Source organism: Neomonachus schauinslandi, chromosome 14 (assembly GCF_002201575.2).
Source record: "Neomonachus schauinslandi chromosome 14, ASM220157v2, whole genome shotgun sequence".
Taxonomy (NCBI): Eukaryota; Metazoa; Chordata; class Mammalia; order Carnivora; family Phocidae; genus Neomonachus; species Neomonachus schauinslandi.
In genome coordinates, this window is record NC_058416.1 from 92,324,613 (window position 1) to 92,335,311 (window position 10,699).

Genomic DNA, 10,699 nt, shown 5'->3' on the forward strand with positions numbered 1-10,699 from the left:
TTTGTTTTTGTTTTTTCTTCTCTCTTGCCTTGGTATTCTTTTTTCTCTCTACAGAGGTTTGGGAATTATACACACTGTTCATTGCTTTAACATTTAAAAAAAAACGACTGAGCCACCCAGGTGCCCCCCCAAAATGTTTTTAATAGCAGGTTAGAAAGAATTAATTAATTAAAAGACAATTATAGGGCGCCTGGGTGGCTCAGTTGGTTAAGCGACTGCCTTCAGCTCAGGTCATGATCCTGGAGTCCCGGGATCGAGTCCCGCATCGGGCTCCCTGCTCGGCAGGGAGTCTGCTTCTCCCTCTGACCCTCCTCCCTCTCATGCTCTCTGTCTCTCATTCTCTCTCTCTCTCAAATAAATAAATAAAATCTTTAAAAAAAAAAAAGACAATTATAGGAAATTATCCAGAAAGCAACCGTTAAATTTTTAAAAATGTTGGGGCACCTGGGTGGCTTAGTCACTGAGCGTCTGCCTTCGGCTCGGGTCATGATCCCAGGGTCCTGGGATCGAGCCCTGCATCGGCTCCCTGCTCTGCGGGAGGCCTGCTTCTCCCTCTCCCACTCCCCCTGCTTACGTTCCTGCTCTCGCTGTGTCTGTCTCTGTCAAATAAATAAATAAAATCTTAAAAAAAAAAAACAAAAAACATTTTGGTTAAAATTTTTTCCTTTTTTTTTTTTTTTTAGATTTATTAGAGAGAGAGGGAGTGCGTGTGCACGTAACGGGGCAGGGGCAGAGGGAGAGAGAGAATCTCCAGCAGACTCCCCGCTGAGTGTGGAGCCCTGTGCATGGCTCAGTCTCACGATCCTGAGATCATGACCTGAGCTGAAATCAACGCTTAACCCGACTGAGCCACCCAGGTGCCCCATCCGTTTCATCCATTCCAATTCTTTTCCTTTTTCAGATATGCTTGCTAAGTCATTTGTCTAATTCCTGGCCAAATTATAAAGTTTGCCTTTATCTCCTTGAATATAATAAGATGTGTGCTTCATAATCAGTGGCCATTGATCCCAGTGTCTGTTGTCTTTGAGGGTTTCTTTCTGTTGTATGTTGACTTTCATTAGTTTTGTTTATGTTATCTTGTTTTTTGAAAGTTTTGTTATCTTGTACACTGGTCACTGTACTTGGAAATTCTTTGAAGCGGGGTGCCTGAGTGGCTCAGTCGGTTAAGCGACTGACTCTTGATTTTGGGTCAGGTCATGATCTCAGGGTCTTGAGATTGAGCCCCTCATGGGACTCTGCGCTGGGCAGAGTCTGGAGTCTGCTTGAGATTCTCTCTCTCCCTCTCCCTCTGCCCCTCCACCTGCTCATGTATGCACACATGCTCTCTCTTTCTCTTAAAAAAAAAAAAAAAGAAGAAACAAATTCTTTGAAGGAAAAAGTTAAGGCATGGGATGAAGGTAACTTACTCCAGATGTGCATATAGTTTTTCTTTTTTCCCATCTGCTTTTGAGTACTGCAAAGGACAGATTTATTCTCATTTTAGGGGTTGGATGTGAGCCCCAGGCTGCAGGACTACAAGAGGCTGGCTTACAGTTTCTTCACTCTTGTCCTGAATTTATATAGGAATGGCAGGGTACGTGCTTAATTCTTTCCCATTAAGTGCCAGGGTTCACTAAGGAGTTGATGCCATAGTTACCTCCATTGGTGACAGCAATGAGTTTTTTGTTTGATTTTTTCTTTTTGTTAATTTGAGTATGATTAAGAAATTCATAAATCTTAATGTGTTCAGTTAGTTTGAATCAATTGCAGCCCTTATTCTTTTAGAGGGTTACATTATCCCAGCTTTGGCCAGAGGGAGCCTCTTTAGCTTGGTCCTGAGTTCTTTTGAAATGATTCTGTTAGTCTTAGCTGGCTTCCTAGCTTCCTTGCTTTTGGGCCCAACAAGATATTCTAGGTTCATTTGAGTATTTCCTGTCCCAAATCTGGAATCAACCTTTCCTCCTGGAAACCTGATACCTTTTAGTAGGTTAATGTGCCCAAAGACCACAATTGAGACCGGAATGTCATTGCTTCCAGGGTGTTTCACTACGCAGACCTAGGAATCTTTGGAAAGGAAAAAAAGTATGGTTCATATTGGTATTTCCAGTTCAAATTACAGAGTTTTCACTTTTCTAAAATTACTAATTACTCACTTTTTGGTGGAAGTAACCCAAGTGTTCACTGAAAGATGAATGGATAAACAAAACGTGTGTGTGTCTATGTGCGCTGATACAAATATGCACAAAATATGATTCAGCCTTAAAAAGAAATTCTGACAGATGCCGCAGCATGGATGAACCTTGAGGACATTATCTTTAGTACAATGAGCTAGTCACGAAAGGACGGATATATGATTCTACTGATACGAGTTTCTCAGAGCTGTCAAATTCATAGATAGAAAGTAGAGTGATGTCAGAGACGGGGAGAATGGGGGGTTGATGCTCAGAGGATGCAGTTTTAGTTTTATCTAAAAACAGAAGAAAGGCTTCTGGAGATAGAAGGTGGTTATGATGATGTAACACTGTGAATGTACTTAATTCCACAGAACTGTACATTTAAAAATGCTTAAGATAAGTTTTATGTTACGTGTATTTTACCAAAATTAAAACTTTTTTGAAAAGATCAACTTGGACTCTTACCTCACAAGGTACAAAAAAATGAACTCAAAATGGAACACAGACTTAAATGTAAGAGCTAAAGCTATAACACTTCTGGAAGAAAACACATAGGAAAATATTTGTGACCTTGGGTTAGGCCAGAGTTCTTAGATATACCTCCAATACCACGGTGTCCAAAAAAAGAGAAAGTTTATATGTAGGTTCTGCTTTTGAAGTTATAAATTGGACTATTACATCAAAATAAAAACTTTTGCACTTCAAAGTCATTTCATTCAGAAAATGAAAAGACAGGTCACAGACTCTGAGATAATATTTGTAAATCATATATCTAATACAGGAATATATTCAGAATATATAAAGAACACTTATAACTCAGTATGAAGACAACCCAGTTTAAAAATGGGCAAAGGACTGGAACAGACACTTCACCAAAGAAGATCTATAGATGGCAAAGAAGCACATGAAAAGATGCTTACCATCCTTAGTCACTAGGGAAATACGTATTTCATCCTAACGAGGTACTACTCTATACCCACTGGAATGGCTTTAAGCAGAAAGGCAGACAGTGGAAGTAGAGAAATTTGGGTCTTTATAGACTGCTGGTGGGAATATGAAGTGGTACAGTCACTTTGAAAAGATTTTGCAATTTCTTTAAAAAGTGATATATAAATCTACTGTACAGTGCAGCCGTTTGACCTCTAGGAATTTATCCAACGTGAAGGAAAAGATGTTTACATAAAGACTTGTATGTGAATGTGCAGGATTGTTCTTAGTAGCTCAAAATTGGAAGTATTGATTAACTGATGAATGTATAGCCAAATGGAATGTTCAGCCATAAAGGGGACACTATTGGCCCATGTTATAACAAGAATAAACCTCAAAGGCATTCTACTAAGTGAAACAAGCCAGACACAATGTAGGGTATGATTCCATTTATAGGAACCATCCAGGAAAGGCAGTTCTGTACACACAAAAGCAGGACAGTGGTTGCCTGGGAGTTGGAGATGGCTTCAAAGGAGCACGCAGAATATCTGAAGCAACATAAATGTAAACCTGGACAAAGATGATTCCCGCAAAGCCATCGATTTAATAAAAGTCATTCAAGTTAAATACTCTTTTTTTTTTTTTTAAAGACTTTATTTATTTGACAGAGAGAGAGAGAGACAGCGAGAGCAGGAACACAAGCAGGGGGAGTGGGAGAGGGAGAAGCAGGCTTCTTGCCGAGCAGGGAGCCTGCTTCTCCCTCTGCCTCTCTCCCTGCTCATGCTCTCTCTCTCTCCGTATCTCTCTGTCTCAAATGAATAAATAAAATCTTTAAAAAAAATGTACAATTCAGTCATCTTTAGTATTTAGAGTTGTACACATTTCACTGCTAATTCTAGAACATTATCATCACTCCAATAAGAAATACTGTCCCCATCTGCAGTCCCTCCCTATTCCCTCTTTCCCCTTTTCCTTGGCAACCATTAATCTACTTTGTGTTTTTATGAATTTACCAATTTCATAGAGTTATACCATATGTGGCCTTTTATATCTGGCTGCTTTTGGCATGATGTTTTTAAGGGTTACTTTGTGTTGGTTTCCTCTTAATCATTAGTGATGCTAACGACTAGGAAGGCCTGGGGCACTTACCCGGGCCCATGTGGTGAGTAGCCAGACATTTCCCTGACTGGAGTCAAAGTGGTGGCTGGACCGGCGTTTGCGGTTCTTCCTGTGGTTGCAAGATACACTGGCAACAATACACTTCGGCAACAACCATCAGGGAACGTTGGAAAAACAAGGTTTATAACTCGCAAGTTCTGGAGGCTCGTGGTATGCCACACAGCAAGGTCATGGGGAGGGAGAGTGTGCACTCAGGCCTGGGGTTCTGCCTTTATTGGGGTTGAGGGTGGAGTGCCTTGTGTTTTGCAGGTTCACTCTTTATTGGTGAATTTAAAATATAAGGGTGGGAATTAGAGCACAGAAAGGCAAAACCAGGGTCACTCAAGGAGCAGTTATCTAGGTCATCTAGTGCTTTCCAAAAGGGGGACTTTATTGGGAGGGGCAGCCTGGTTCTTTGCCTGTTTGTGTAGCTGGCAATGTGTTGGTCCAAGATGAATGTCTTCAAAATGGATGCCTTGACAATGAAAAGCTTGCTGTCAGGCACTTAAATTACAGTCAAAAAAGCTAATTGTTGGGCACTTATACTACAAAAGTTTATCCATGTGGTAGCATTTATCAGTAGTTAATTCCTTTGTATGGCTGAATAACCTTTTATGGATAGACCACATTTTGTTTATCCATTCATCCATTGATGGACATTTGGGTTGTTTCCAGTAAATGCTGTTATGAACATTTGTGTACAAGTGTTTAACTTACTGTTGCAACTTTTTTGTCATGTGCTAGATACCTTGTTTTTCTTTTATGAAGTTTTTCATTTTAATTCCAGTGTAGTTAACATGCAATGTTGTATTAGTTTCGGGCATGTAGTGTAGTGATTCAACACTTGCACACATTACTCCGTGCTCCTCGCGGTAAGTGTACGCTTAGTCCCCTGGACCTGGTTCACTTCTCCCCTCTGCTCACCATGTGTTCTCTATAGTTAAGAGTCTCTTTCTTGGCCTCTTTTTTTTCTTCCTTTGTTTGTTTTGTTTCTTAAATTCCACATATGAGAGAAATCATATGGTATTTGTCTTTCTCTGACTGGCTTATTTCACTTAGTGTAATACTCTCGAGTTCTATCCATGTCATTGCAAATGGCAAGATTTCATTCTTTTTAATGGCTGATTAATATTCCTGTGTGTGTGTGTGTGTGTGTGTGTGTGTGTGTACACACCACATTTTCTTTATCCATTCATCCATTGATGGACACTGGGGCTGTTTCCATACTTTGACTATTGTGGATAATGCTGCTATAAACTTAGGGGTGCATGTATCCTTTCAAATTAATGTTTTTGTATTCTTTGGGTAGATACCTAGTAGTGTAATTACCGCATCATAGGGTAATTCTATTTTTCATTTTTGAGGAACCTCCATACTATTTTCCAGAGTGGATGCAGCAGTTTGTATTCCCACCAACAGTGCATGAGGGTTCCCCTTTCTCCACATCCTCCAAGCACCTTTTGTTTCTTGTGTTGATTTTAGCCATTGTGACAGGTGTGAGGTGGTACCTCATTGTAGTTTTGATTTTCATTTCCCTGCTGATGAGCACTATTGAACATGTTTTCATGTGTCTGTTGGCCATCCACATGTCTTCTTTGGAAAAATGTCTGTTCATGTCTTCTGCCCATTTTTTAATTGAATTATTTGTTTTTTGGGTTTTGAGTTGTATCAGTTCTTTTGGGTACTAACTTTTTACTGGATATATCATTTGCAAATATCTTGTCCCATTCCATAGGTTGTCTTTTATTTTGGTGATTGTTTCCTTCGCTGTGCAGAAGCTTTTTATTTTGATGAAGTCCCAGTAGTTTATTTTTGCTTTTGTTTTCCTTGCTTTGAGAGACATATTAGAAAAATGTTGCTATGGCAGATGTTAGAGAAATTACTGCCTGTGTTCTCTTCTAGAATTTTTATGATTTCAGGTCTCACATTTAGGTCTTTCATCCATTTTGAGTTTATTTTTGTGTATGGTGTAAGAAAGTGGTCCAGTTTCATTCTTTTGCATGTTGCTGTCCAGTTTTCCCAACAGCATTTGTTGAAGAGAGTGTCTTTTTCCCATTGCATATTCTTGCCTCTTTTGTCAAAGATTAATTGACCATATAATCTTGTTTTTTGGGGGCGGCTTTCTGACTTTTCTGTTGATGTATATGTCTGTTTTTGGGCCAGTACCACACCATTTTGATTACTACAGCTTTGTAGTATAACTTGAAATCTGGAATTGTGATACTTCCTGCTTTGTTTTTCTTTTTCAAGACTGTTTGGCTATTTGGAGTCTTTTGTAGTTCCATAGAAATTGTAGGATTATTTGTTCTAGGTCTGTGAAAAATGCTGTTGGTATGTTGATTGGGATTGCATTAAATCTGTAGATTGTTTTGGGTAGTATGGACATTTTAACACCATTTGTTCTTCCAATCCATGAGAATGGAATATTTTTTCATTTGTGTCATCTTCAATTTCTTTCATCAGTGTTTTATAGCTTACAGAGTACAAGTCTTTCACCTTCTTTGTTAAGTTTATTCCTAGGTATTACTATTTTTGGTACAATTGTAAATGGGATTGTTTTCTTAATATCTCTTTCTGCTGCTTTATTATTAGTGTGTAGAAATGCAACGGATTTCTTTTTTTTTTTTTAAAGATTTTATTTATTTATTTGACAGAGAGAGACACAGCGAGAGAGGGAACACAAGCAGGGGGACTGGGAAAGGGAGAAGCAGGTTTCCCGCTGAGCAGGGAGCCCGATGTGGGGCTCGATCCCAGGACCCTGGGATCCTGACCTGAGCCGAAGGCAGACCCTTAACGACTGAGCCACTCAGGCGCCCCAATGCAACGGATTTCTGTACATTGATTTTGTATCCTGCAACCTTAACTGAATTCATTTATCAGTTCTAGTAGTTTTTTTTTTTTTAAAGATTTTATTTATTTATTTATTTGACAGAGAGAGATACAGCAAGAGAGTGAACACAAGCAGGGGGAGTGGGAGAGGGAGAAGCAGGCTTCCCGCTGAGCAGGGAGCCCGATGCGGGGCTCGATCGATCCCAGGACCCTGGGATCATGACCTGAGCTGAAGGCAGATGCTTAACGACTGAGCCACCCAAGCACCCCAGTTCTAGTAGTTTTTTGGTGGAGTCTTTAGGGTTTTCTATATATTGTATCATGTCATCTGCAAATAGTGAAAGTTTTACATTTTTCTTACCAATCTGTATGCCTTTTATTCCTTTTTCTTGCCTGATTGCTGTGGGTGGGACTTTGAGTACTTTGTTGAATAAAAGTGGTGAGGGTGGACATCCTTGTCTTGTTGCTGATCTTAGGGGGAAAGCTTTCAGCTTTTCACCATTGAGTATGATATTAGCTTTGGGTTTTTCATATATATGGCTTTATTATGTTGAGGTATGTTCCCTCTAAAACTACTTTGTGGATGGTTTTTTATTATGAATGTATGTTATACTCTGTGAAATGCTTTTTCTGAATCTATGGAAATATCATATGGTTTTTATTCTTTCTGTTGTTGATGTGATCTATCATGTTGATTGATGATTGCTTTGTGAATATTGAACCACCCTTGCAACCCAGGAATAAATCCCACTTGATCATAGTGAATGATTTTTTTAACATGTTGTTGGATTTGATTTGCTGGTATTTTTTTGAGGATTTTTACATCTGTGTTCATCAGAAATACTGACCTGTAGTTCTTGTTTTTTGTAGTGTCTTTATTTGGTTTTGGCATCAGGGTAATGCAGACCTCATAGAATGAATTTGGAAGTTTTCCTTCTTCGATTTTTTGGAATAGTTTGAGAAGAACAGATATTAACTCTTCTTTAAATGTTTGGTAGAACTTACCTATGAAGCTGTCTGGTCCTGGACTTCTGTTTGTTGGGAGTTTTTTGATTACTCATTCAATGTCATCACTGGTAATCAATCTGTTCAAATTCTCTAATTTCTTCCTGATTCAGTTTTAGGAGGTTATAGGTCTCTAGGATTTTATCCATTTCTTCTAGGTTGTCCAGTTTGTTGGCATATAATGTTTCATAATATTCTCTTATAATCCTTTGTATTTCTGTGGTATTAGTTATTCTCCTTTCTTTTCTAATTTTATTTGAGTCTTCTCTCTCTGTGTGTCTCTTGATGAGTCTAAAAGCTTATCAATTTTGTTGATCTTTTCAAAGAACCAGCTCCTGGTTTCATTGATCTGTTCTATTGTTTGTTTGTTTTAGTTTCTGTTTCATTTATTTCAGCTATAATCTTTATTATTTCCTTCCTTCTACTGGTTGGTTTTGTTTGTTCTTTTTCTAGTTCCTTTAGATTTATGATTGGTTGTTTGAGATTTTTCTTGTTTCTTGAAGTGGGCCTGTATTGTTTTGAACTTCCCTCTTAAAACATCCCAGAGATTTTGGACTGTTGTGTTTTCATTTTCATTTTTCTCCATGTATTTTCTTGATTTTCTCTTTGGTTTCTTGGATGACATATTCATTGTTTGGTAGTATGTTATTTAACCTCCATATGTTTGTGTGTTTTCCAGATTTTTTTTCTTGTGGTTGATTTTTTGGTTTCATAGCATCGTGGTCAGAAAAGATGCATGGCATTACTTCAGTCTTTTTGAATTTGTTGAGATTTGTTTTATGGCCTAATATGTGATCTGTTCTGGACAATGTTCCATGTATATTCGAAAAGAATGTATATTCTGCTGTTTTATGATAGAATGTTATGAATGTATCTGTTAAATCCAGATATCTTGGTTCTTAATAATAGTAATATAACTGTCATATCCTACAGTGTACATAAAATGGTTTTAAAATTATAATTTGTTTTCGCTTACAAGGATACCGAATGAAGTTCAGTATGTCTTTGTACCTCATTTTATCTAAAGATCAGTTAGAAAAATTATTCTCTTGTAGTTTTGTTTCCAATTTGATAAACATATATATTTGCTGACACTTATTTGCAACCTTAGGGATTGCCCTCCCTCTTTTTGATTATGTAAGATATTTATACATGATTCAAAAGTAGAAACTGACTGGCTTCCATCCCTTCTGCCCTGTCCTTTCCCTCCTGCAGAAGTCACCATTTTTACTGTTCCTAGTTCATCTTCTCAGTGATTCTTTTGGAGATGGAAACAAACTCATACCTAAGTGCTAAGCCTTGTCAGGAAGCCGTTTTTTCTGCCTCTAGCCCTGTGCTTCCTAGAGTTCAACATGCCTTGTCTTCTAATGTATTTCTCTCACATTTACATATTTTGTTGTTAATTTCTGGAATAAGAGCTGAATGCTTCCCTCTTACTGTCTAGTAGCCTTTCTCCCTTCTCTGTCCTTTCCCTCTAGTTGTCTGGATCTCTCCTCTATTCTTCCCTCCTCCCCTCTTTCCTCCTTTCCCCTCCCCTCCCCTCCCCTCCCCTCCTCTGTCTCTATCTCTCTTTCATTCCTCTCACTACCTTAATCTTCTGTGTTGAGCAATTTGGGCACTATCTTTAGCACTTTTCCCTCAGAGAAAAGATCTGTGTGTCTGGAAAGGACTGTTTTCCAGTTATTTTTCAAATTCCCATGTTCTTAGGTAGCCACAGTGCTGTCAGGTCACTTAGTGACTTTGGGATTGTTCTCCCATTGGGGGCACACATTATTGGTGACTTTGGGGATCTGCAGTGTGTGGCCTGTCAGAATCTTCCCTCATTGCTCACTCTTCTCTCCTGGGATCTGTCCTCTGCTCTTGGGTCACCTCTGCATATATCTTGATGTTTGTAAAGAGACCCTGTCACCTAGACTGTGTTGGTTTGGTGTTGATGTCTATGGGCTGTTTCTTGTACCATTGTGATTGTTCTCATTTGCATTCATTGGGAGTTCTTGGAAGGTTAAAAAACTGCACTGCTACCTGATGCCACCCTACTCCCAGTGTTCACCACAGCAAAAAGTAAGACTCTGTGAGAGAGAGTAAGTGAATTGTTGATGGACATCTAAATAGTGAGGGAAGAAATTCTAACTCATTCTGGCTCATTTGAAATCTACAGCTTGTATATGCCCAGCCTAAGAGTTGTTGCTCTCTAGCGTCTGGCATTGTGTTATTTAAATGACTGCCTGAAGTTGTTCAACTCTTAGGGTGGCTGCTGCAACTTCAGGGCTCCTGGGTGCCTGTGCAGAGTGTGGGGAGGGGACTGTCATCATTGTGCTGGGTTCTGCCCCACAGCGACACTGAACACAGCGTGCAGAACTTCCAGCCTGGTCTCCCGTGAGTGTGTTCACCAGCAGAAGAGATGAGGTTGGGGCCTAGCGGAATGCTGGTCATTAAAGCGAATTTGCTCTTGTGTCCACAGGTTCCACCTCTCCAGGAACAAGAGAATTCATGCAACAGAGCCAGAGAGCTGCAGGGTCAGGAATCCATCCTGGGTCAAGGGACTCCTGACCACAGACTTCTCCCTGGAGGACCCTGGCAAAGACACAAGAATCACAGGACAGAGCAGGTTCTAGAGTGGCTGTTTA